The following is a 21609-nucleotide window of genomic DNA, read 5'->3' on the forward strand; positions in this document are numbered from 1 at the left end:
TAGTATAGCCCTTAGGCAGGGCAGCCAAAAATTGGGAGGCTCCACGTTGTCAATGGATAGAGACGTGCATGAGGGCCTGTAAACCTGAAGTGCCCATTGTCAGGAAGTGGGTGTATTATAGTATAGCCCTTAGGCAGGGCAGCCAAAAATTGGGAGGCTCCACATTGTCCCTGGATAGAGACGTGCATGATGGCCTGTAAACCTGAAGTGCCCATTGTAAGGAAGTGGGTCTATTGTAGTATAGCCCTTAGGCAGGGCAGCCAAAAATTGGGAGGCTCCACGTTGTCCCTGGATAGAGACGTGCATGAGGGCCTGTAAACCTGAAGTGCCCATTGTCAGGAAGTGGGTGTATTATAGTATAGCCCTTAGGCAGGGCAGCCAAAAATTGGGAGGCTCCACATTGTCCCTGGATAGAGACGTGCATGATGGCCTGTAAACCTGAAGTGCCCATTGTAAGGAAGTGGGTCTATTGTAGTATAGCCCTTAGGCAGGGCAGCCAAAAATTGGGAGGCTCCACGTTGTCCCTGGATAGAGACGTGCATGAGGGCCTGTAAACCTGAAGTGCCCATTGTAAGGAAGTGGGTCTATTGTAGTATAGCCCTTAGGCAGGGCAGCCAAAAATTGGGAGGCTCCACGTTGTCCCTGGATAGAGACGTGCATGAGGGCCTGTAAACCTGAAGTGCCCATTGGAAGGAAGTGGGTCTATTGTAGTATAGCCCTTAGGCAGGGCAGCCAAAAATTGGGAGGCTCCACGTTGTCCCTGGATAGAGACGTGCATGAGGGCCTGTAAACCTGAAGTGCCCATTGTCAGGAAGTGGGTGTATTATAGTATAGCCCTTAGGCAGGGCAGCCAAAAATTGGGAGGCTCCACATTGTCCCTGGATAGAGACGTGCATGATGGCCTGTAAACCTGAAGTGCCCATTGTAAGGAAGTGGGTCTATTGTAGTATAGCCCTTAGGCAGGGCAGCCAAAAATTGGGAGGCTCCACGTTGTCCCTGGATAGAGACGTGCATGAGGGCCTGTAAACCTGAAGTGCCCATTGTCAGGAAGTGGGTGTATTATAGTATAGCCCTTAGGCAGGGCAGCCAAAAATTGGGAGGCTCCACATTGTCCCTGGATAGAGACGTGCATGATGGCCTGTAAACCTGAAGTGCCCATTGTAAGGAAGTGGGTCTATTGTAGTATAGCCCTTAGGCAGGGCAGCCAAAAATTGGGAGGCTCCACGTTGTCCCTGGATAGAGACGTGTATGAGGGCCTGTAAACCTGAAGTGCCCATTGGAAGGAAGTGGGTCTATTGTAGTATAGCCCTTAGGCAGGGCAGCCAAAAATTGGGAGGCTCCACGTTGTCCCTGGATAGAGACGTGCATGAGGGCCTGTAAACCTGAAGTGCCCATTGGAAGGAAGTGGGTCTATTGTAGTATAGCCCTTAGGCAGGGCAGCCAAAAATTGGGAGGCTCCACGTTGTCCCTGGATAGAGACGTGCATGAGGGCCTGTAAACCTGAAGTGCCCATTGTCAGGAAGTGGGTGTATTATAGTATAGCCCTTAGGCAGGGCAGCCAAAAATTGGGAGGCTCCACATTGTCCCTGGATAGAGACGTGCATGATGGCCTGTAAACCTGAAGTGCCCATTGTAAGGAAGTGGGTCTATTGTAGTATAGCCCTTAGGCAGGGCAGCCAAAAATTGGGAGGCTCCACGTTGTCCCTGGATAGAGACGTGCATGAGGGCCTGTAAACCTGAAGTGCCCATGTCGCGGGCGGGGAGGAGGGTGTCAGCACACCGCGCTCACCCCTTCTGCTCGGGTCCGGCAGCTGCTCCTGGTGGCTCGAGCCGTGGGCCGGATCCCGGGGTTTCTCGAGCGACACTCCTCGCCCGTGAGTGAAAGGGGGTGTTTGTTGGGTGTGGGGATTGTTATAGTTCGTGACGCCACCCACGGTGGTGGTGATTGCACCACCGCTGCTCAGTGTGGGGGTCCCGGGGATGGTGTTGCGGAGCAGCCAGGTGTTGTGTTGCCCCTCCGTGGGTAGGGGTTGGTGATCCCGGGGCCCGGTGATGAGATGGGAAGTGTAGGGCCTGGAGGGCGCAGGGACGCGGGGGCAGCGCTGTGCCTTGCGGCACTATGGTACTCACTCAGCCTGACACACGGACACAGTTTGTACGGTAAACCAACGGCTGGTAGGACGGTCCCACAGACGGCTGCACCTGCACTCCCGGTAGGTGACGGTGATGTCCCTCTTCCTTGCACCTGTGTTGACTGATGGTAGCGGTGGATTCCCTCCGGTTACCCGCTCCCCGGCTGCAATCTGGGCCGGAGGAGCTCTACACTTTGCCCGCAGGCGCTGGCCCTGAGAAACTTGTGCCGTGGCGGTGGCGGTGTCTCTCCAATACGGGTTGGGCTGTTGCCTTCAATCGGGACTTGGTTGTTGGGGGAGCTGCGTCCCCGTCACTGACGGATTTGGCAAATCTGGCGACTCCTAGCCTTGCCGGGGTCCGAGAGGCCCCTGCCCTGGTGCTGACTGTCCTTCGGAACACTGCTCCAGACCACCGGGCACACAGCCAACGGGGTCCGTCCAGGAACTTCCAAACTGTCCCCCTCCAGACAGTCACCGCCGTTGCTGACCTTGCTGTTCTGGCCCTGCACAAAGCTGGACCCTTCAGGCTGTCTTTCTCTTCTGTCACTTTACTTGCTTTTCCTCCTTTTCTACTTTCCTTCCTTTCCCTGCTTGTTTACTCCTTCACTTAGCTCCTCACACTTGCCCTGCCTGGGCTTTCTGCTGTTCACTCTTTCATGTCCCTAGCTGGACTGCCTGGTTACTTCCTGCCTCCAGAGTTGTGAGCTCCTTGGTGGGCGGAGCCAACCGCCTGGCCCACCCCCTGGTGTGCATCATCAACCTCTGGAGGAAGGCAACAAAGATTTGTGGTTAGCTGTGATGTGCCTACCTGGAGTGTGGGGTGTAGTGGTGTGTGACCCGTGTCCCCTGGCTTGCCCAGGGCGACACATTCCCCCTTAGCAAAATGCAGACCGTCCGCGGGCTGCCGTCCTACACCGGTTTTATTTTTCTGTAAAAGGGGATAACAGGGTTAAGCAAAACATAAATAACATTTTTAATAACTCTTCCCAAGACGGGAGGCACATTTACTTAAACGTTGCAACGGTATACGGTCACGGTTTCCGCTCTCTCCCACCCAAGCAACCTGGCCCTGATGCTGCCCCTAAAACCCAGGCAGCACCCCTTGACCCACAGTCCAGCACAAGTTACCCGAGCGGGATCTGTCTTTCCCCTCCAGAGGGTGGCCACCGGTTCCTTTGGTGGCTGGGCCCTGGCCTGCTCTGCTCAGGGCCCTCCCTCCAACCTGCCTCTCCGGAGGCGGTATTGCGGAAACGGTAACGGTACCCAACATATTTACAAGCCACTTAACGTTTGTGGTGCCCTGCAAGTTCACGGGCTTGTCCATGGATAGTTCCCATGCCATTACTTAAACGGTCCCCACGGGGACAACGGTGCCGGCTCCAGCCGGTTGCAAATCACAAACAAATCTGGTGAAGTACTCGGTCATTTTCATTTTCATCATTTCAAACTTTCAAACTTTTTCAAACAAACAGCAACACTCTTACGTTTGCGGACCCCTTTCATTCATAGAACGGTCTCCCTGTACCTAAGTGGGGGTCTACCTAGGTTGGAACGGGTGGACCTTCGGGGCCCGGTGTCAGTGGTACTAGACAGTGGGGTAGAGGGAACAATCGGTTCCTCCTCCCTGCTACAGTGTGGGGCAGGCGGAGGTGCAGGGGAGCTGGGTACAGGTTCATCCCTGGGCACTGGCACTAGTTCTGGCTCACGGTTGACCGCTTCCACTACTTCTTCATCCACGGGTTGTGGGAACAGTATCACTGGAAGAATCACCGCGCCGTCCTGTGTAGGCCAGTCTGCTGGGAAGTCACCCATTACAGTGTGGATTACCTCTGCTGCCTTCTCCACTGGTGGAGGAACCGGTACTTCGGCCTCTGCCTTCAGCGCTGGGGGGCATTTCTTTAGATGGTCCCGGGAAACTGTGGCTAGGGTGTCCCCTTGGTCACGACTGATCTGGTAAGTCTTCCCGTCTCCCCATTCTGTGGGTTGTATGACATAAGGGACTTGCTCCCACTGATCATCCAGCTTGTGGGTTTTCCTCTTCCGTTTCAGCACCGCATCCCCTGGCTGGAAAGGACCTGCGGGCGCCTTTTGGTTGAACCGGTGCTCCTGCTGCTCTCGGCTTCGACTGAGGTTCTTCTCCACATACTCCTGGATTTGCCGGTACTGTGCCCTCCTCCGACTTTCCCACTCTGCCGTTGAAGGGAGTGCTTCTGGGGCTTCCAACCCCATCTCCAGATCCACCGGCAGGCGGCCAGGCCGAGCCCTCATCAGATACGCTGGGGTGCACTTCGTCGAGCTGGACGGGATATTATTATACATGTCGACCAAGTCAGGTAGCTTTTCCGGCCACATGTTCCGTTCTTCCAGCGGTAGCGTCTTGAGGAGCCCCAGGACCAAGTGATTCATTTTCTCGCACATGCCGTTGGTTTGGGCGTGGTACGGAGTGGTCCGGATCTTCTTGCAGCCGTACAACTGGCAGAATTCGTGAAACACCTCTGCTTCAAAAGCCGGGCCTTGGTCAGTCAGCACCTTCTCGGGGTACCCATGGGGTCGGCAGAAATAAGCCTGGAACGCTCGAGCAGCGGTTCGACCAGTTAGGTCCTTAACGGGGACTACCACCATAAATCTTGAGTAGTGGTCTACCATGGTCAATGCGTAGGTGTACCCACTTCGGCTAGGGGTGAGCTTGACATGGTCCAGGGCGACCAGCTCCAGCGGCTGATGGGTGACTATGGGATGTAACGGTGCCCTCTGGCTAGTCTCGTCCTTTCTCCTCAGTGTACAAGGACCACATTCTCGACACCAGGCTTCCACCGATTCACGCATCCCACTCCAATAGAACCGCTCCCTCAACAGCATCTCCAGCTTCTTCCACCCGAAGTGGCCAGCACCATCATGGTATGCCCGCAGGACAGTAGCGACCTCAGCTTGAGGAACGATCAACTGGCATATCTTCTCATGGGTCTTCGGGTTGATCAGCTCACGGTACAGCCTCCCTTGGTTTAGGTAAAGCCGTTTTCGTTCTTTCCACAAGCGTTGAGCTTCGGCTGGAGCGGCAGGGTCTATTCCCATAGCACCTTGTTCCACCAGAGTCTTGACAAGGCGGACAGCCGGCGCTTGGTCCTGGGCGTCCTGCCACTCTTGACTGGGCCGCGGGTCCAGATCCACCCTTTGCTGACAGACTTGTACCCTCTCAGTAGGCAGCTGGTGAAACGCAGGCAACTCGATCTCCTCGAGGTCGTCATCCTCGCACCCCTCTTCTGACAGATGGGGCATCCGGGAGAGTGCATCAGCATTTATGTTTACACGACCAGCTCGGTACTTTATGGTTAAATCATAGTTGGCTAGCCGGGCTACCCACCGCTGCTCCAGCGCGCCCAACTTGGCCGTGTTCAGGTGAGTCAGCGGGTTGTTGTCCGTAAACGCTGTGAATTTGGCTGCCGCCAAGTAGTGGCGGAACCGCTCCGTGATAGCCCACACCAACGCCAATAGCTCAAGCTTGAAGGAGCTATAGTTCTCAGGGTTCCTTTCGGTCGGCCGGAGTTTTCGGCTAGCGTAGGCAATCACCTTCTCCTTTCCATCCTGGACCTGGGATAAGACCGCTCCTAGCCCCACATTACTGGCGTCCGTGTGGAGGATGAACGGGCTCCCATAGTCAGGGTACGCCAGGACCTCTTCTCCGGTCAAGGCCGCCTTCAACTGGCAAAAGGACTCCTCATGCTTGTCCTCCCACGACAGTGGGGCTCCAATGGGTCTACCACCTTTGGTCTGTCCCACGAGGAGATTTTGCATGGGGGCAGCCATCTTCGTGTATCCCTTTATAAAGCGCCGATAGTACCCCACCAGACCCAGGAACTGCCTTACTTCCCTCACTGTAGTTGGTCTCGGCCAGCTCTGGATGGCAGTAATCTTCTCAGGGTCGGGGGCGACACCATCCGCACTCACCACATGCCCTAGATACTGCACTCTGGGTTTCAGCAGGTGGCATTTTGAGGGCTTCAACTTCATCCCGTACTGGGCAAGGGACGCGAACACCTCGGCCAGGTGCTCCAGATGGGCTTCATACGTCTGGGAATAAACAATCACATCATCCAAATACAGCAGGACGGTCTCGAAGTTTAAATGTCCCAGACAGCACTCCATCAACCGTTGGAAGGTCCCAGGGGCATTGCACAGCCCAAACGGCATGCTATTGAATTCGCAGAGTCCCATCGGGGTGGTGAAGGCGGTCTTCTCCCGGTCCTCTGGGGCCACGGCCACTTGCCAGTATCCGCTGGTGAGGTCAAGGGTCGAGAAGTAGTTTGCGGTTCTCAGTGCAGCCAAAGACTCTTCAATTCGAGGTAAGGGATAGGCATCTTTATGGGTTATCTGGTTGATCTTCCGGTAGTCCACACACATCCGCATGGTACCATCCTTCTTCTTGACCAGTACCAACGGAGCGGCCCAGGGACTACAGCTGTCCCGAATAACCCCTGCCTCCTTCATATTCCTCAACATATCTTTGGCACACTGGTAATGTGCAGGGGGAATAGGTCTATACCTCTCTTTGATAGGGGGATGTTCACCTGTGGGAATGTGGTGTTGAACCCCCTTGATCCGCCCAAAGTCTAGGGGGTGCTTACTGAAAACCTGTTCGTACTCCTGCACCACCCTGTGTACCCCGGCCCTGTGATGTGTAGGGGTATCATCAGTGCCTACATGTAGCTGTTGGTGCCACTCCTTTGTGTCCCCCTGGGGTGGGGAAGTGCTGGGGTTAGGTGGGAGTGTGGATGAACTGGCTTCCTGGATAGTGTGAGGGTCCAGGGTGAGCAGCTTGGCAATGATGGCATACCGGGGGAGCCTGACTTCTTCCTCCCCACAGTTCAACACTCTCACGGGCACTCTCCCTTTCTTCACATCTACCACCCCTCGGGCGGCCACTACAGTGGGCCAGTGCTCGGAGGGCATGGGCTCCATCATCGCAGGGTAGTCACGCCCCTGAGGCCCTACTGCTGCCCTGCACCAGATCATCATCTCACTCCTAGGGGGCACAGTCAATGGAGCAATATCCATCACTCTCACTCCACCAATCTCCCCTCCTGTTGAGCTTACATGCTGGCGGTACATCAGGGCGCGGATCTCACGCTGCACAGCCCTCTGCCGGCTCCCCGCCGCTGTGGCGGCTAGCTGTTGCAATAGGTTCAACACATCAGCCATGCAGTGTTCCATCACATTGGTTCCCAGCACTATTTTCGGGTTATGATCACTGGGTTCATTCATGATCACAATCATACCCTGGTGTTGCAGTTCAGCTTGCCCCACTGTCATAGCCACTTGTTTATACCCCACCTGGGTCAATGGAAGTCCATTAGCGGCAATCAAATTTATACTATCGTCTGGAGGCGCCAGCTCGTCTGTGGCCCAATACTGCCGATACAACGTGTACGGTATGGTAGTTACCTGTGATCCAGTGTCCAAGAGAGCCATCACTGGTATGCCGTCCACAGCCACGGGGATGATAGGGCGGGCCCCGACATATCGGTCTCGCCAGTCCGGGGGGCCACGGTGTTCTACTCCTGAGGATTGGCCCGGGGCCCCAGGGGTTGCTCGTTTAACGGGCACTGTCGGTAATAATGTCCCGGCTTACGGCACTTGTAGCAGATTGGGGGTCTGCTCCGCGGGTTGTTAGCGCTTCTCCGCTGCATCCAGGGAACATCTTCGGGACTGTCAGCAAGCTGTATCTGCGCTGGAGGCTGAGATCTGGTCAGAGGTTGTAGCGCAGCAAGGATCTTGGCAAGGTCTCCGTCCAGGCGACGTACCTGGGCTGCCAGTTCTTCCACTGTACTGCTCGGGGCTGTAGGTATTGGTGAGGTTGGTATGGCAGAGGCCGCCACAACGGGAGCCGTTTCGACGGGCCACGGGGCGGTTTCCAGAACTTCTGCAGCTGGGGGCTGTAGTGCTTTAATGGCCCGCTCCTTTAACACAGCAAAGTCCACATCAGGGTGTTCCAGGGCCCACAGCCGGAGTTGTTTACGATCCTCAGGGGACCTCATCCCCTGCGCAAATTGCTCCACTAACATCTTGTTGCTATCCGCCTCATTAATAGAGCTCACCCGCTTCAGCGTGCGGAGGGCGGTCTGCAGACGTAGAGCATAGTCCCGAATGCTATCCCCAGCTCGTTGCCGGCACTGGTAAAACTGCATCCTCAGCTCCGCTTCAGTCCGGGTCTCGAAGGCAGTCTGTAGCTTCTCGAAGATGGTGGCTACAGAGAGCCGGTCCCCCTCAGCCCAGGTCTCCGCTTCCTGCTCCGCCGCACCGGTTAACTGGCCTAGCACTATCGTTGCACGTTGCTTATCAGTTAGGGGGTACAGCTCTAGCAACGGGTTAAGCTTTTTCCGGAAGACCTGTAGGGCATCCGGTTTCCCGTCATACCGCGGTAGCCAGGCAGCTCCGGGCGCATAGGGCAAGGAAAACGGCATGACCTGAGCAAGCGCGGGGGCCGCGGCACCTCCCGCCGGTACGACCGGGACCTGGGCAGGCCCATTCCCATCCGCGGGTGCCGCTGCGGCTGCGACCACCGCTCCTCCAGCGGCTCCGTCGGGCGCAGACATCTTGTTTCCGTCCCCCTTAGCTCTTTCCGGCCCCTCCTCTCTCGGGGCGGGGTTTTGGCCTTCGCGCCTCTACTGCTCGAGAAGACGCTCGAGCGGGAACTTTTCGCGCCAAAGATGGCGGCTTCTGAAATTTTTCTGCCGGATGCCTCCGGCGGTAACAAGGCGCACCTCTACCTGACGGCAGAGCGGTAAGATCCTGTTCGTGACGCCAAGTTGTCGCGGGCGGGGAGGAGGGTGTCAGCACACCGCGCTCACCCCTTCTGCTCGGGTCCGGCAGCTGCTCCTGGTGGCTCGAGCCGTGGGCCGGATCCCGGGGTTTCCCGAGCGACACTCCTCGCCCGTGAGTGAAAGGGGGTGTTTGTTGGGTGTGGGGATTGTTATAGTTCGTGACGCCACCCACGGTGGTGGTGATTGCACCACCGCTGCTCAGTGTGGGGGTCCCGGGGATGGTGTTGCGGAGCAGCCAGGTGTTGTGTTGCCCCTCCGTGGGTAGGGGTTGGTGATCCCGGGGCCCGGTGATGAGATGTGAAGTGTAGGGCCTGGAGGGCGCAGGGACGCGGGGGCAGCGCTGTGCCTTGCGGCACTATGGTACTCACTCAGCCTGACACACGGACACAGTTTGTACGGTAAACCAACGGCTGGTAGGACGGTCCCACAGACGGCTGCACCTTCACTCCCGGTAGGTGACGGTGATGTCCCTCTTCCTTGCACCTGTGTTGACTGATGGTAGCGGTGGATTCCCTCCGGTTACCCGCTCCCCGGCTGCAATCTGGGCCGGAGGAGCTCTACACTTTGCCCGCAGGCGCTGGCCCTGAGAAACTTGTGCCGTGGCGGTGGCGGTGTCTCTCCAATACGGGTTGGGCTGTTGCCTTCAATCGGGACTTGGTTGTTGGGGGAGCTGCGTCCCCGTCACTGACGGATTTGGCAAATCTGGCGACTCCTAGCCTTGCCGGGGTCCGAGAGGCCCCTGCCCTGGTGCTGACTGTCCTTCAGAACACTGCTCCAGACCACCGGGCACACAGCCAACGGGGTCCTTCCAGGAACTTCCAAACTGTCCCCCTCCAGACAGTCACCGCCGTTGCTGACCTTGCTGTTCTGGCCCTGCACAAAGCTGGACCCTTCAGGCTGTCTTTCTCTTCTGTCACTTTACTTGCTTTTCCTCCTTTTCTACTTTCCTTCCTTTCCCTGCTTGTTTACTCCTTCACTTAGCTCCTCACACTTGCCCTGCCTGGGCTTTCTGCTGTTCACTCTTTCATGTCCCTAGCTGGACTGCCTGGTTACTTCCTGCCTCCAGAGTTGTGAGCTCCTTGGTGGGCGGAGCCAACCGCCTGGCCCACCCCCTGGTGTGCATCATCAACCTCTGGAGGAAGGCAACAAGGATTTGTGGTTAGCTGTGATGTGCCTACCTGGAGTGTGGGGTGTAGTGGTGTGTGACCCGTGTCCCCTGGCTTGCCCAGGGCGACACACCCATTGTCAGGAAGTGGGTGTATTATAGTATAGCCCTTAGGCAGGGCAGCCAAAAATTGGGAGGCTCCACGTTGTCCCTGGATAGAGACCTGTTAGGTTCTTAGTGCCTCCGTGCTTGCATTTAAAAACTGCACGTGTGTGCCTGTTGGTGGCAGCTTTCCGCTGCATTTGTGTGAGTTTTGCAAAAACTTGGATATAACGCACAAGTCTAGTGAATACACATCAGCACAGCATTGCAAAATGCGCAAGGGCATTGTCAACGAACAAGGAAGTGGACGTGATGGTGGTGCAGGCAGAGACCGAGGTTGTGTGCAAGCTCTAATTTCGCCACAACAAAGGGCCACATCTAGTCGCTCGCACGTCCTGTCCCAAATTCTTGGGGACCGCAGCAGTACACCGCTCTTGAACCAAGACCAGTGTCAACAGGTTGTTAGTTGGATAGCGGATAATGCTTCCAGTCAGATTGGCACCACCACAAACACTCTGTCTTCCACACGGTCAAGTGTCAGTAGCCGTGATACTGCACCGCACATTTCAGAACCTGATCCTCCTTCCTACCACCAGGCCGAGTACACGTCCACGGACATTACTGATCCCACACTTGGACACTCGGAAGAGCTGTTCGTTCACGTTTCCATTCACAAATTCTGGCCTCTCGCCAGCTCCTGTTGAAGTGGGCCATGACGAGATTGTATGTACAGATGCCCAAATATTTGAGCAGCCACGTTCTCACGAAGTTGGCAACGTGTCTCAACAAGGGGTGGACGATGATGAGACACAATTGTCAGGAAGTCAGGAGGAGGAGCAGGGTGCGGAAGAGGAAGACGACGTGGTGGATGATCCAGTAACTGACCCAACCTGGCAGGAGGATATGCAGAGCGAGGACAGCAGTGCACAGGGGGAGGGAGGCGTAGCATCCCAACAGGCAGTAAGAAGCAGAGTGGTGGCCCCAGGCAGACGTCAGGCAACTGTTCCCCGGAACAACACGACACAAGGTGCCTGTACAAATGTTAGGTCTTCCCGAGTCTGGCTGTAATACTATTGTATGTATTGAGGATTTCGATTGCGTTAGGGCAATGACAACCAGAGACGAGTTCTTGGTGCAAGACGTTTATAATATGCAACCAGCAAATATGTACATAAAACGGAACAAAAACACAGTAGAACATAAATACAGGAAATACCTTCCAGGGACGGAGCGAAAGGGAATTCCCGGGACCGCGCACCGAACTACCCCAGGGAGACCACCAAGAGCGAACCCCTATACAGGGACTGTCTGGCAATCACCCCAGAAGCCCTAAATGCGCAGCAGCTGGGACACAAAAGGGCAATAGGTAAGTCCAAAAATGTCCGTACGTGATGTGAGTCCAGAGTGGTATTAAACGGAAGGAACCGGGCAGAAGTGCCGACCAAAGACGGCAACCGGAGTCCGGGCACAGCTAGATGATACCAGATGAAGTCCAGAGTCGGTGTCGGTTGTTTTCCAAGAGGATCCGAATAACAATCAGGAACCAAAAGCAGCAGGGCAGGAGCACACAGGAAGCAGTATACTCAGGCACTGGACTAAGCTTTAGGGGCGGCTTTTAAACAGATGGACAGGAAGTAGGGCAACAGAACAGAAAACTCCATGTTAACAAAGGGCAAGCTCTTTCAAAAGAAAACTGGAAAACCCGGAACTCTGACACTGGCAGTTTTTTAAGTTGGCTCCAGATGATTCTAAAAAGGCCATTTGCAACACCTGCCATGCCAGCATCAGCAGGGGTACCAAAACTAGCAGCCTGACCACCACCAGCATGATCAGGCACATGTCAGCCAAGCACCCGACTTTGTGGGAAGTACAACAGAGTCGAGGAGCAGTGCTTGCTGATGTCACTGCTACGTCTTCGCTGGTTGTGCATGCGAGCCAATCCCCTGTCCATGCTGCCTGCGAACAAGCCTCCTCCGGCCATGCACCTGCAGTTACCCACGCTGAAATAACACCATCATCAAGCACGTCCTTGTCCCAGCGCAGCGTTCAGTTATCCATTCAGCAAACCTTTGAACGCAGGTGCAAATACACTGCCAACGCCCCACATGCCACACTTCTAAATGCTAACTTTTCGCGACTGCTTGCGCTGGAAATGTTGCCTTTTAGGCTGGTTGAGACAGAAGCATTCCGCGACCTGATGGTGGCAGCTGTCCCACGTTACTCGGTCCACAGCCGCCACTATTTCTCCCGGTGTGCCGTCCCCGCATTGCATAACCACGTGTCACAAAACATCACACGTGCCCTGAACAACGCTGTTTCAGCCAAAGTCCACCTAACCACAGACACGTGGACAAGTGCATGTGGGCAAGGCCGCTACATCTCGTTGACGTCACACTGGGTTAATATTGTGCAAGCTGGGACCCAGTCTGAGCGAGGGACGGAACACGTCCTTCACACACCAAGTTTTGCAGGCCCTACCTCAGTCAGGGTTTCACACACACTCTACAGCTCCGGAATGTCATGCTCCTCAGCCTCCTCCTCCTCCTGTGCATCCTGATCCACTTTACCCTCCACACCAGTCCCAAGCTGGAAGTGTCGCGGGCGGAGGAGGGGACGGTGCGCTCTCCCACTGCTCGGGTCCGGCTGACGCTGCTCTACGGCTGCTGCTGCTCGTTGGCTCGAGCGATGGCCGGATCCCGGGGACTCGAGCGGCGCTACTCGCCCGTGAGTGAAAAGGGGTGGTTTGGGTTTTGGGGATATTGTCCGTGACGCCACCCACGGTTGTGGTGATTGTGTGGACACCACCGCTGCTCTGGACGGGGATCCCGGGAGCCTGTGACAGGGAGCAGCTTTGTTGTTATTTCTCCCCTCCGTGGGTAGGGGGGTTGGTTGTCCCGGGGCCTGGTGATGGGGTAGGGTTTTTTTTATAATAAGTACAGTTTGGAATGTTTAGTGCTGTAGTGCACATTTGGTGCTGGCTTTTTGTTTTTTCTTCAGAGAATTGGTCGGTGGTTGACCTCCACCTTGCTATGCACCCCAATTTGGGATGTATTCCATCTGTCTGGATTTTGGCGGTTGGTGACTGTTCACATTAAGTCATCAGGCTTTGTCCACAGGCTATTTACTTCATGCAGCATTTGCTTGGACCTGTCCCGCCCACAGCCATGACTCAGTCATGGGTACGGGATTGAAATAGACCAGGTGAGTGCTGCTAAGAGCAGTTCTACTATTCATATGTGAGGCCGTATGGCACATTTTATAAAAATATTTTAGTGTAGGACTGCTTCAAATGAGATTTGCCGTGACGTGGCGAAGCAGCTCAAGAAATTGCAATTTTTTGCCAAAAATCTCAAAAATTTTTTTATAATAAGTACAGTTTGGAATGTTTAGTGCTGTAGTGCACATTTGGTGCTGGCTTTTTGTTTTTTCTTCAGAGAATTGGTCGGTGGTTGACCTCCACCTTGCTATGCACCCCAATTTGGGATGTATTCCATCTGTCTGGATTTTGGCGGTTGGTGACTGTTCACATTAAGTCATCAGGCTTTGTCCACAGGCTATTTACTTCATGCAGCATTTGCTTGGACCTGTCCCGCCCACAGCCATGACTCAGTCATGGGTACGGGATTGAAATAGACCAGGTGAGTGCTGCTAAGAGCAGTTCTGCTATTCATATGTGAGGCCGTATGGCACATTTTATAAAAATATTTTAGTGTAGGACTGCTTCAAATGAGATTTGCCGTGACGTGGCGAAGCAGCTCAAGAAATTGCAATTTTTTGCCAAAAATCTCAAATTTTTTTTTATAATAAGTACAGTTTGGAATGTTTAGTGCTGTAGTGCACATTTGGTGCTGGCTTTTTGTTTTTTCTTCAGAGAATTGGTCGGTGGTTGACCTCCACCTTGCTATGCACCCCAATTTGGGATGTATTCCATCTGTCTGGATTTTGGCGGTTGGTGACTGTTCACATTAAGTCATCAGGCTTTGTCCACAGGCTATTTACTTCATGCAGCATTTGCTTGGACCTGTCCCGCCCACAGCCATGACTCAGTCATGGGTACGGGATTGAAATAGACCAGGTGAGTGCTGCTAAGAGCAGTTCTACTATTCATATGTGAGGCCGTATGGCACATTTTATAAAAATATTTTAGTGTAGGACTGCTTCAAATGAGATTTGCCGTGACGTGGCGAAGCAGCTCAAGAAATTGCAATTTTTTGCCAAAAATCTCAAAATTTTTTTTATAATAAGTACAGTTTGGAATGTTTAGTGCTGTAGTGCACATTTGGTGCTGGCTTTTTGTTTTTTCTTCAGAGAATTGGTCGGTGGTTGACCTCCACCTTGCTATGCACCCCAATTTGGGATGTATTCCATCTGTCTGGATTTTGGCGGTTGGTGACTGTTCACATTAAGTCATCAGGCTTTGTCCACAGGCTATTTACTTCATGCAGCATTTGCTTGGACCTGTCCCGCCCACAGCCATGACTCAGTCATGGGTACGGGATTGAAATAGACCAGGTGAGTGCTGCTAAGAGCAGTTCTACTATTCATATGTGAGGCCGTATGGCACATTTTATAAAAATATTTTAGTGTACGACTGCTTCAAATGAGATTTGCCGTGACGTGGCGAAGCAGCTCAAGAAATTGCAATTTTTTGCCAAAAATCTCAAAAAATTTTTTATAATAAGTACAGTTTGGAATGTTTAGTGCTGTAGTGCACATTTGGTGCTGGCTTTTTGTTTTTTCTTCAGAGAATTGGTCGGTGGTTGACCTCCACCTTGCTATGCACCCCAATTTGGGATGTATTCCATCTGTCTGGATTTTGGCGGTTGGTGACTGTTCACATTAAGTCATCAGGCTTTGTCCACAGGCTATTTACTTCATGCAGCATTTGCTTGGACCTGTCCCGCCCACAGCCATGACTCAGTCATGGGTACGGGATTGAAATAGACCAGGTGAGTGCTGCTAAGAGCAGTTCTACTATTCATATGTGAGGCCGTATGGCACATTTTATAAAAATATTTTAGTGTAGGACTGCTTCAAATGAGATTTGCCGTGACGTGGCGAAGCAGCTCAAGAAATTGCAATTTTTTGCCAAAAATCTCAAAAATTTTTTTATAATAAGTACAGTTTGGAATGTTTAGTGCTGTAGTGCACATTTGGTGCTGGCTTTTTGTTTTTTCTTCAGAGAATTGGTCGGTGGTTGACCTCCACCTTGCTATGCACCCCAATTTGGGATGTATTCCATCTGTCTGGATTTTGGCGGTTGGTGACTGTTCACATTAAGTCATCAGGCTTTGTCCACAGGCTATTTACTTCATGCAGCATTTGCTTGGACCTGTCCCGCCCACAGCCATGACTCAGTCATGGGTACGGGATTGAAATAGACCAGGTGAGTGCTGCTAAGAGCAGTTCTACTATTCATATGTGAGGCCGTATGGCACATTTTATAAAAATATTTTAGTGTAGGACTGCTTCAAATGAGATTTGCCGTGACGTGGCGAAGCAGCTCAAGAAATTGCAATTTTTTGCCAAAAATCTCAAAAAATTTTTTATAATAAGTACAGTTTGGAATGTTTAGTGCTGTAGTGCACATTTGGTGCTGGCTTTTTGTTTTTTCTTCAGAGATGGATGACAGGCGGGTTGCGGGGCCTGATGAGGTGCAGGGTCGCAGGGGCAGCGCTGTGCCGCACGGCACGGAGGTACTCACTCAGCCCAATGATGATGACACAGTTCACGGTAAAACAAGTGGCTGGATGGACGGGTCCCTCGGACGGCTGCGGTTGTTCCTCCCTGCAGGTTAGTGATGTCTCTCCCTGCACCTAAGTTAAGTGTTGGTAGTGATGGTTTCCCAACGGTAACCCGCTCCCCGACCTGGATATGGGCCGGAGGAGCCCCTTTTGCCCACAGGCGCTGGCCCTGGGAGACGGTTGCCCTTGGCGGTGGCGGTGTCTCCCCTTCACGGTTGGACGGTTGCCTTCTATCTGGACTTGGCTGTTTGGAAACCCTGAGGTCCCCTTCACTAACGGATTTGGCAAATTCACGGCGACACCAAGCCTTGCCGGGATCCGAAAGTCCTCTGCCAATGGTGCTGGCTTCTCTTTGTATACCGGTCCGGTACGGCCGGGTCACCACCCGTCCACGGTCCTTATGGCAGACTCCAATCGGCCTCCACTGCAGACGGTCACCACATCCTGCCAACCTTGCTGTCCTGTCCGGGCCACACACCCGGACCAACTTCAGGCTCTTTGCTGTCACTTTTCTCCTCTCTACTACTTTCCTCCTTCCACTTCCTTAGCTTAACTCTCACTGCCTGTGTTTTCCCTCCTCCTCGGTGGGTGGAGACCAACCGCCTGGCTCCACACCCTGGTGTGGACAACAGCCCCTGGGGAAGGCAACAAGGATTTTGTGTTTTGACTATGATATGCCTGCAGGGAGTGTGGGGTGTTTAAGTGTTGTGCTCTGTGGCCCCTGGCTTGTCCAGGGCGACACAGAAGCACTGCAGCACTGCCTCGGCGAAGCGGCAACAGGCAGTGCTGAAGCTAATCTGCATAGGTGACAAACCCCACAATGCAGAAGAGGTGTGGACAGCTCTGAAACAGCAGGCAGATCACTGGCTCACAACTCTGAACCTAAAGCCAGGAAAGGTCGTGTGTGACAATGGCCGGAACCTGGTGGCGGCTTTGAGGCGAGGCCAGCTGACACATGTTCCATGCGTGGCCCATGTGCTCAACCTCGTGGTTCAGCGGTTTCTAAAGTCATACTCAGAGCTGTCTGATCTGCTGGTAAAAGTTCGCCGCCTGTCTGCACATTTTCGAAAGTCACCTACTGCTTCAGCCGGCCTTGCCGGCTTAAGACGCCGTTTGCATCTTCCGGCACACAGACTGGTGTGTGATGTCCCCACGCGTTGGAATTCAACTCTGCACAAGTTGGTGAGGATATGTGAGCAGAAGAGGGCAGTTGTTGAGTACCTGCATCACCTAAGCCGTCGGGAAATGGGTCAAACTCCACACATAACACCTGAGGAGTGGAGATGGATGTCCGACCTATGCACCATCCGCCAAAACTTTGAGGACTCCACCAAGATGGTGAGCGGCGATGACGACATTATTAGCGTCACCATACCGCTTCTCTGCCTTCTAAAATGGTCTCTGCTCAAAAAACAACCATGATGCATTGCAGGCGGAGCGCGATGAGTTTGAGCAAGAAACAGTAGTGGGTGTGGGTGATAACACACAGCCCAGCCTCGTCTCATCACAACGTTCAGTGGAGGACTATGACGAGGAGGAGGATGAAGACATGGAGCAACTCTCTGGCCAAATTGAGGATATGACATGCAGTCATATCCTCGGTTCAGCGTGGCTGGCCAGAGGACAGGGTAGATGATGAGGAGGAGGAGGACAGCATGTTCAGTCATCGTGTTGGTCAGGATACTGAAGTGATGGCTGTTAAGAGTCTGGCACACATGGCTGACTTTATGGTAAGCTGCCTGTCTCGTGACCCTCGCGTTAAGAACATCTTGGCCGACAATCATTACTGGTTGGTAACACTGTTAGACCCACGCTAAAAGGAGAACTTTATGTCTCTTATTCCCGAGGCGGAGAGGTCAGGCAAAATGCAGCAGTTCCAGAAGGCCATAGTCACGGAAGTAGGCAAAGCATTCCCCTCACAAAACGCTAGCGGCATAGGTCAGGAATCAGTGGACAACCAAGGCGTACAGCCGAGAGGGGCACAAGTCCAATCCGCCAGAGGTAGGGGAACAGTCTTTAAGATGTGGGACAGTTTTCTCAGCCCCTCACATACCACAGCCCCTGAGGTGAGGGGTAGTTCCACAAGAAATCCTAAGTTTGGCCAGATGCTCAAGGAGTACCTTGCAGATCAAACAACTGTACTCCGACATTCCTCTGTGCCTTACAATTAATGTGTATCCAAGCTGGACACGTGGCATGAATTGGCTCTCTACGCCTTGGAAGTCCTGGCCTGCCCTGCCGCTAGCGTTTTGTCAGAGCGTGTTTTTAGTGCCGCAGGTGGAATCATTACAGATAAACGCACCCGCCTGTCAACTGTAAATGCTGACAGGCTGACTCTGATCAAGATGAACAAGGGTTGGATTTGGCCAGATTTCACCACACACCACCAGCAAATGACAGCGGAATTTAAAGTTTGTAACGGGAATTTGCCATGTACCTCCACTCACCCATGGTAACACACTTCTGGACTTTGGCTAATCGCTGGACTGCTCCTCCTTCTCCTCATGCGCCATCATGGTGACCGTTACAATAGTTAAGCCGTTGTTTCAGGTATACCCCCAGTGGTAAATTTTTTCGCCCATTCTTTCTGAATGGGCATTACAACGACAGGAGACCCGCTCCTTTGCAATGGGAACAATGTTTTGAGGCCCTCATGCACATCTCTATCCAGGGACAATGTGGAGCCTCCAAATTTTTGGCTGCCCTGCCTAAGGGCTATACTACAATAGACCCACTTCCTTACAATGGGCACTTCATGTTTACAGGCCATCATGCACGTCTCTATCCAGGGACAATATGGAGCCTGACGCTGCCACCGACTGCCACACACGTGCGGTTTTTAAATGCAAGCACGGACGCAATAAGAACCTAACTGGTTTTTAGGAGCGACAATTACTGAGAAGTCTGACACTATCAGACACTGCTGACTGACGTGTATTATACACTAGACTTGTGCGTTATATAATAGTTTGTGCAAAACGTGCACCTGTACGCTGCCACCGACAGACACACACGTGCTGTTTTTAAATGCAAGCACGGACGCAATAAGAACCTAACTGGTTTTTAGGAGCGACAATTACTGAGAAGTCTGACACTATCTGGACTGTTTTAGACTGTGTACACCAGCCCCAGATATGATGAAGGCTGGTATACGGTCACCACTAGGAATGGCTATATACCCTGCCTGCCTGCCTGCCTGTATACTGCTACAATAGTCCTGACAAGGACTCTTCTGGTCACTAGCCTGTATTCCGACCTGGCTATACCCTGCCTGTATATAGCAACAATAGTCCTGAGAAGGACTCTGCTACTGTACTCCGACCTGGCTATACCCTGCCTGCCTGTATACAACTAGAATAGTCCTGAGAAGGACTTCTGGTCACACTGTTTGCAGCCCTGCTCCGGAACTAACTATAAAGGGCCGCAAAGCTTTCCCTGAATCAGCGACACTCTCCCTGCACTGACTGTCTGGATAGCTGTGAGCAGAGCACAGCGCGCCGGCCGGTATAAAGGCTCGGTCACGCTGTGCAGGCCGGCCAATCACTGCAATTCCACAACTAACAGGGCTGTGGCATTGCAGTGGTCTGCCAGCCAATCCCTGCATGAGGGCTGGCTCTCAAAAGAGCGCCAACATGCAGAAATGAAGACCACGAGTACAGCACGAGTATCGCGAGATTACTCGGTCCCCGCCGAGCAGCCCGAGTACAGCGATACTCGTGCGAGTACCGAGTAGTTACAAGCATGCTCGCTCATCACTAGTCATAATCTGTAAAATGCATCAACAGAATTTGGATTCTTAACAATGAATCTTCTTTTCCTTTAACATAAAAATCCCTTCAGCTATGATCACACTAAGTTTTTTTGTACCAGGAATTTGAACCAGATCAGCTTCAAAATCCACAAAAAAAAACAGTAAATAAACTATAAATGATTGATTGCTCTCAGTGAGAGAAACAAAATTAAAATTTTGTAGTTGTGATACCTTTTAATGGCTAACTGAAATAAAAATAAAATATGATTTTATAAAGCAAGCTTTCGAGACATCTAAGGTCTCTTCCTCAGGCATGGTATGACAAAATATCTGAAGAAACACAAATATAGAAAAAACAGAAATCAACTTCTTGGATACTACCATAAAAATTCAAAATGGCTCAATCCAGACATCAGTGTATCGGAAGCCTATTGAGCGTCCCACATACCTCAGATGGGACAGTTTCCAAAAAAGTCCATTGTTTACAGCCAGGCCCTCAGATATAATCGTATTTGTTCCAGGCCAGCAGACAGGGATGAACACTTAACCCATCTTAAAAAGACATTTTTAAACCAAGGCTACCACCCCACCTCCATTGATGATCAGATCATTAGAGCCACAATGACCCCTAGAAGTGAACTGCTTCAATACAAACAAAAAGAGGAAAATAGTCGAGTACCCCTGGTGGTGACCTACAACCCACAGCTTGAGGTACTGAGAAGTATGGCCAAGAAACTTCACCACATTCTACACAAGGATGACCGGTTAAAAACAATATTCAAAGATCCTCTGTTGCTGTGCTACAGGCAACCTCCTAATTTAAGGAGCATCATGATCCAAAGCTCAATGCTCTCAGACACACCAAGAGGAAGTTATCCTTGCAATGTAAAGAGCTGCAAAACCTGCACTCACGTACAGACCAAAGACCGGATACAGATCCCTAACACACAGCAGGACTATAAAATTCCTGGGACATTCACATGTTCCTCATCCAACGTGGTGTACTTAATCCTGTGCACTATATGTCCTATTGGGGGACTCAATGTTGGAGAAACAGGACAGAGACGGAGAGCAAGTGTCGCGGGCGGGGAGGTACGCCGCCTCTGCGCTCTCGCTAACGCTCGGGTCCGGCGCTGCTGCGGCTGCTGCTCGGTGGCTCGAGCGGTGGGCCAGATCCGGGGACTCGAGCGGCGCTCCTCGCTCGTGAGTGAAAAGGGTGGTTGGTTTGGGGGATTTAGTCCGTGACGCCACCCACGGGTTGTGGTGAAGATGGGCACCACCGCTGCTGGTGACGGGGATCCCGGGAGCGATGATGGGGAGCAGCTGGGATGTTGTTTTCCCCCTCCGTGGGTAGGGGTCGGTGGTCCTGGGGTCCGGTGGTGTGACGGGGAGGCAGGGTTGGTGAGGTGCAGGGTTGCAGGGACAGTGCGGCGCGGTGCCGGATGGCACGGTTGTACTCACTCAGTAATTGATGCACAAAGTCCTCGGTAAACCAAACGGCTGGATGGACGGGTCCCGCAGCTGGCTGCAGTATCTCTCCCCGGACAGGTGATGGCGGCTGTCTTTCCCTGCACCTTTGTGTACTTGTTTGACTACGATGGATCCCCAACGGTAGTCCGCTCCCCGGTGTATGGATGCCGGAGGAGCCCGTTTGCCCGCAGGCGCTGGCCCTTGGGTCTCTAGCCTTAGGCGGTAGCTGTATACCCTCGCGGTGTGGACAGTTGCCTTCTAACGGGTCTTTGGCTGTTAGGAAACCCCTGGGGTTCCTGTCACACTCGGATTTGACTGTTGACGGCGACTCCAAGCCTAGCCGGGGCCCGATGGCCCTGCCTGTGTGCGCTGGCTTCACTTCGATGCCCGGTCGGTACCGGCGGGCCAACGCCCAACCCCGGTCCTATGGTTCCGCGTTGATTCACCACTCCTGCAGACGGCCACCACCGTCTGCCAACCTTGTTGT

This window comes from Anomaloglossus baeobatrachus, chromosome 4 (assembly GCF_048569485.1).
Source record: "Anomaloglossus baeobatrachus isolate aAnoBae1 chromosome 4, aAnoBae1.hap1, whole genome shotgun sequence".
Taxonomy (NCBI): domain Eukaryota; kingdom Metazoa; phylum Chordata; class Amphibia; order Anura; family Aromobatidae; genus Anomaloglossus; species Anomaloglossus baeobatrachus.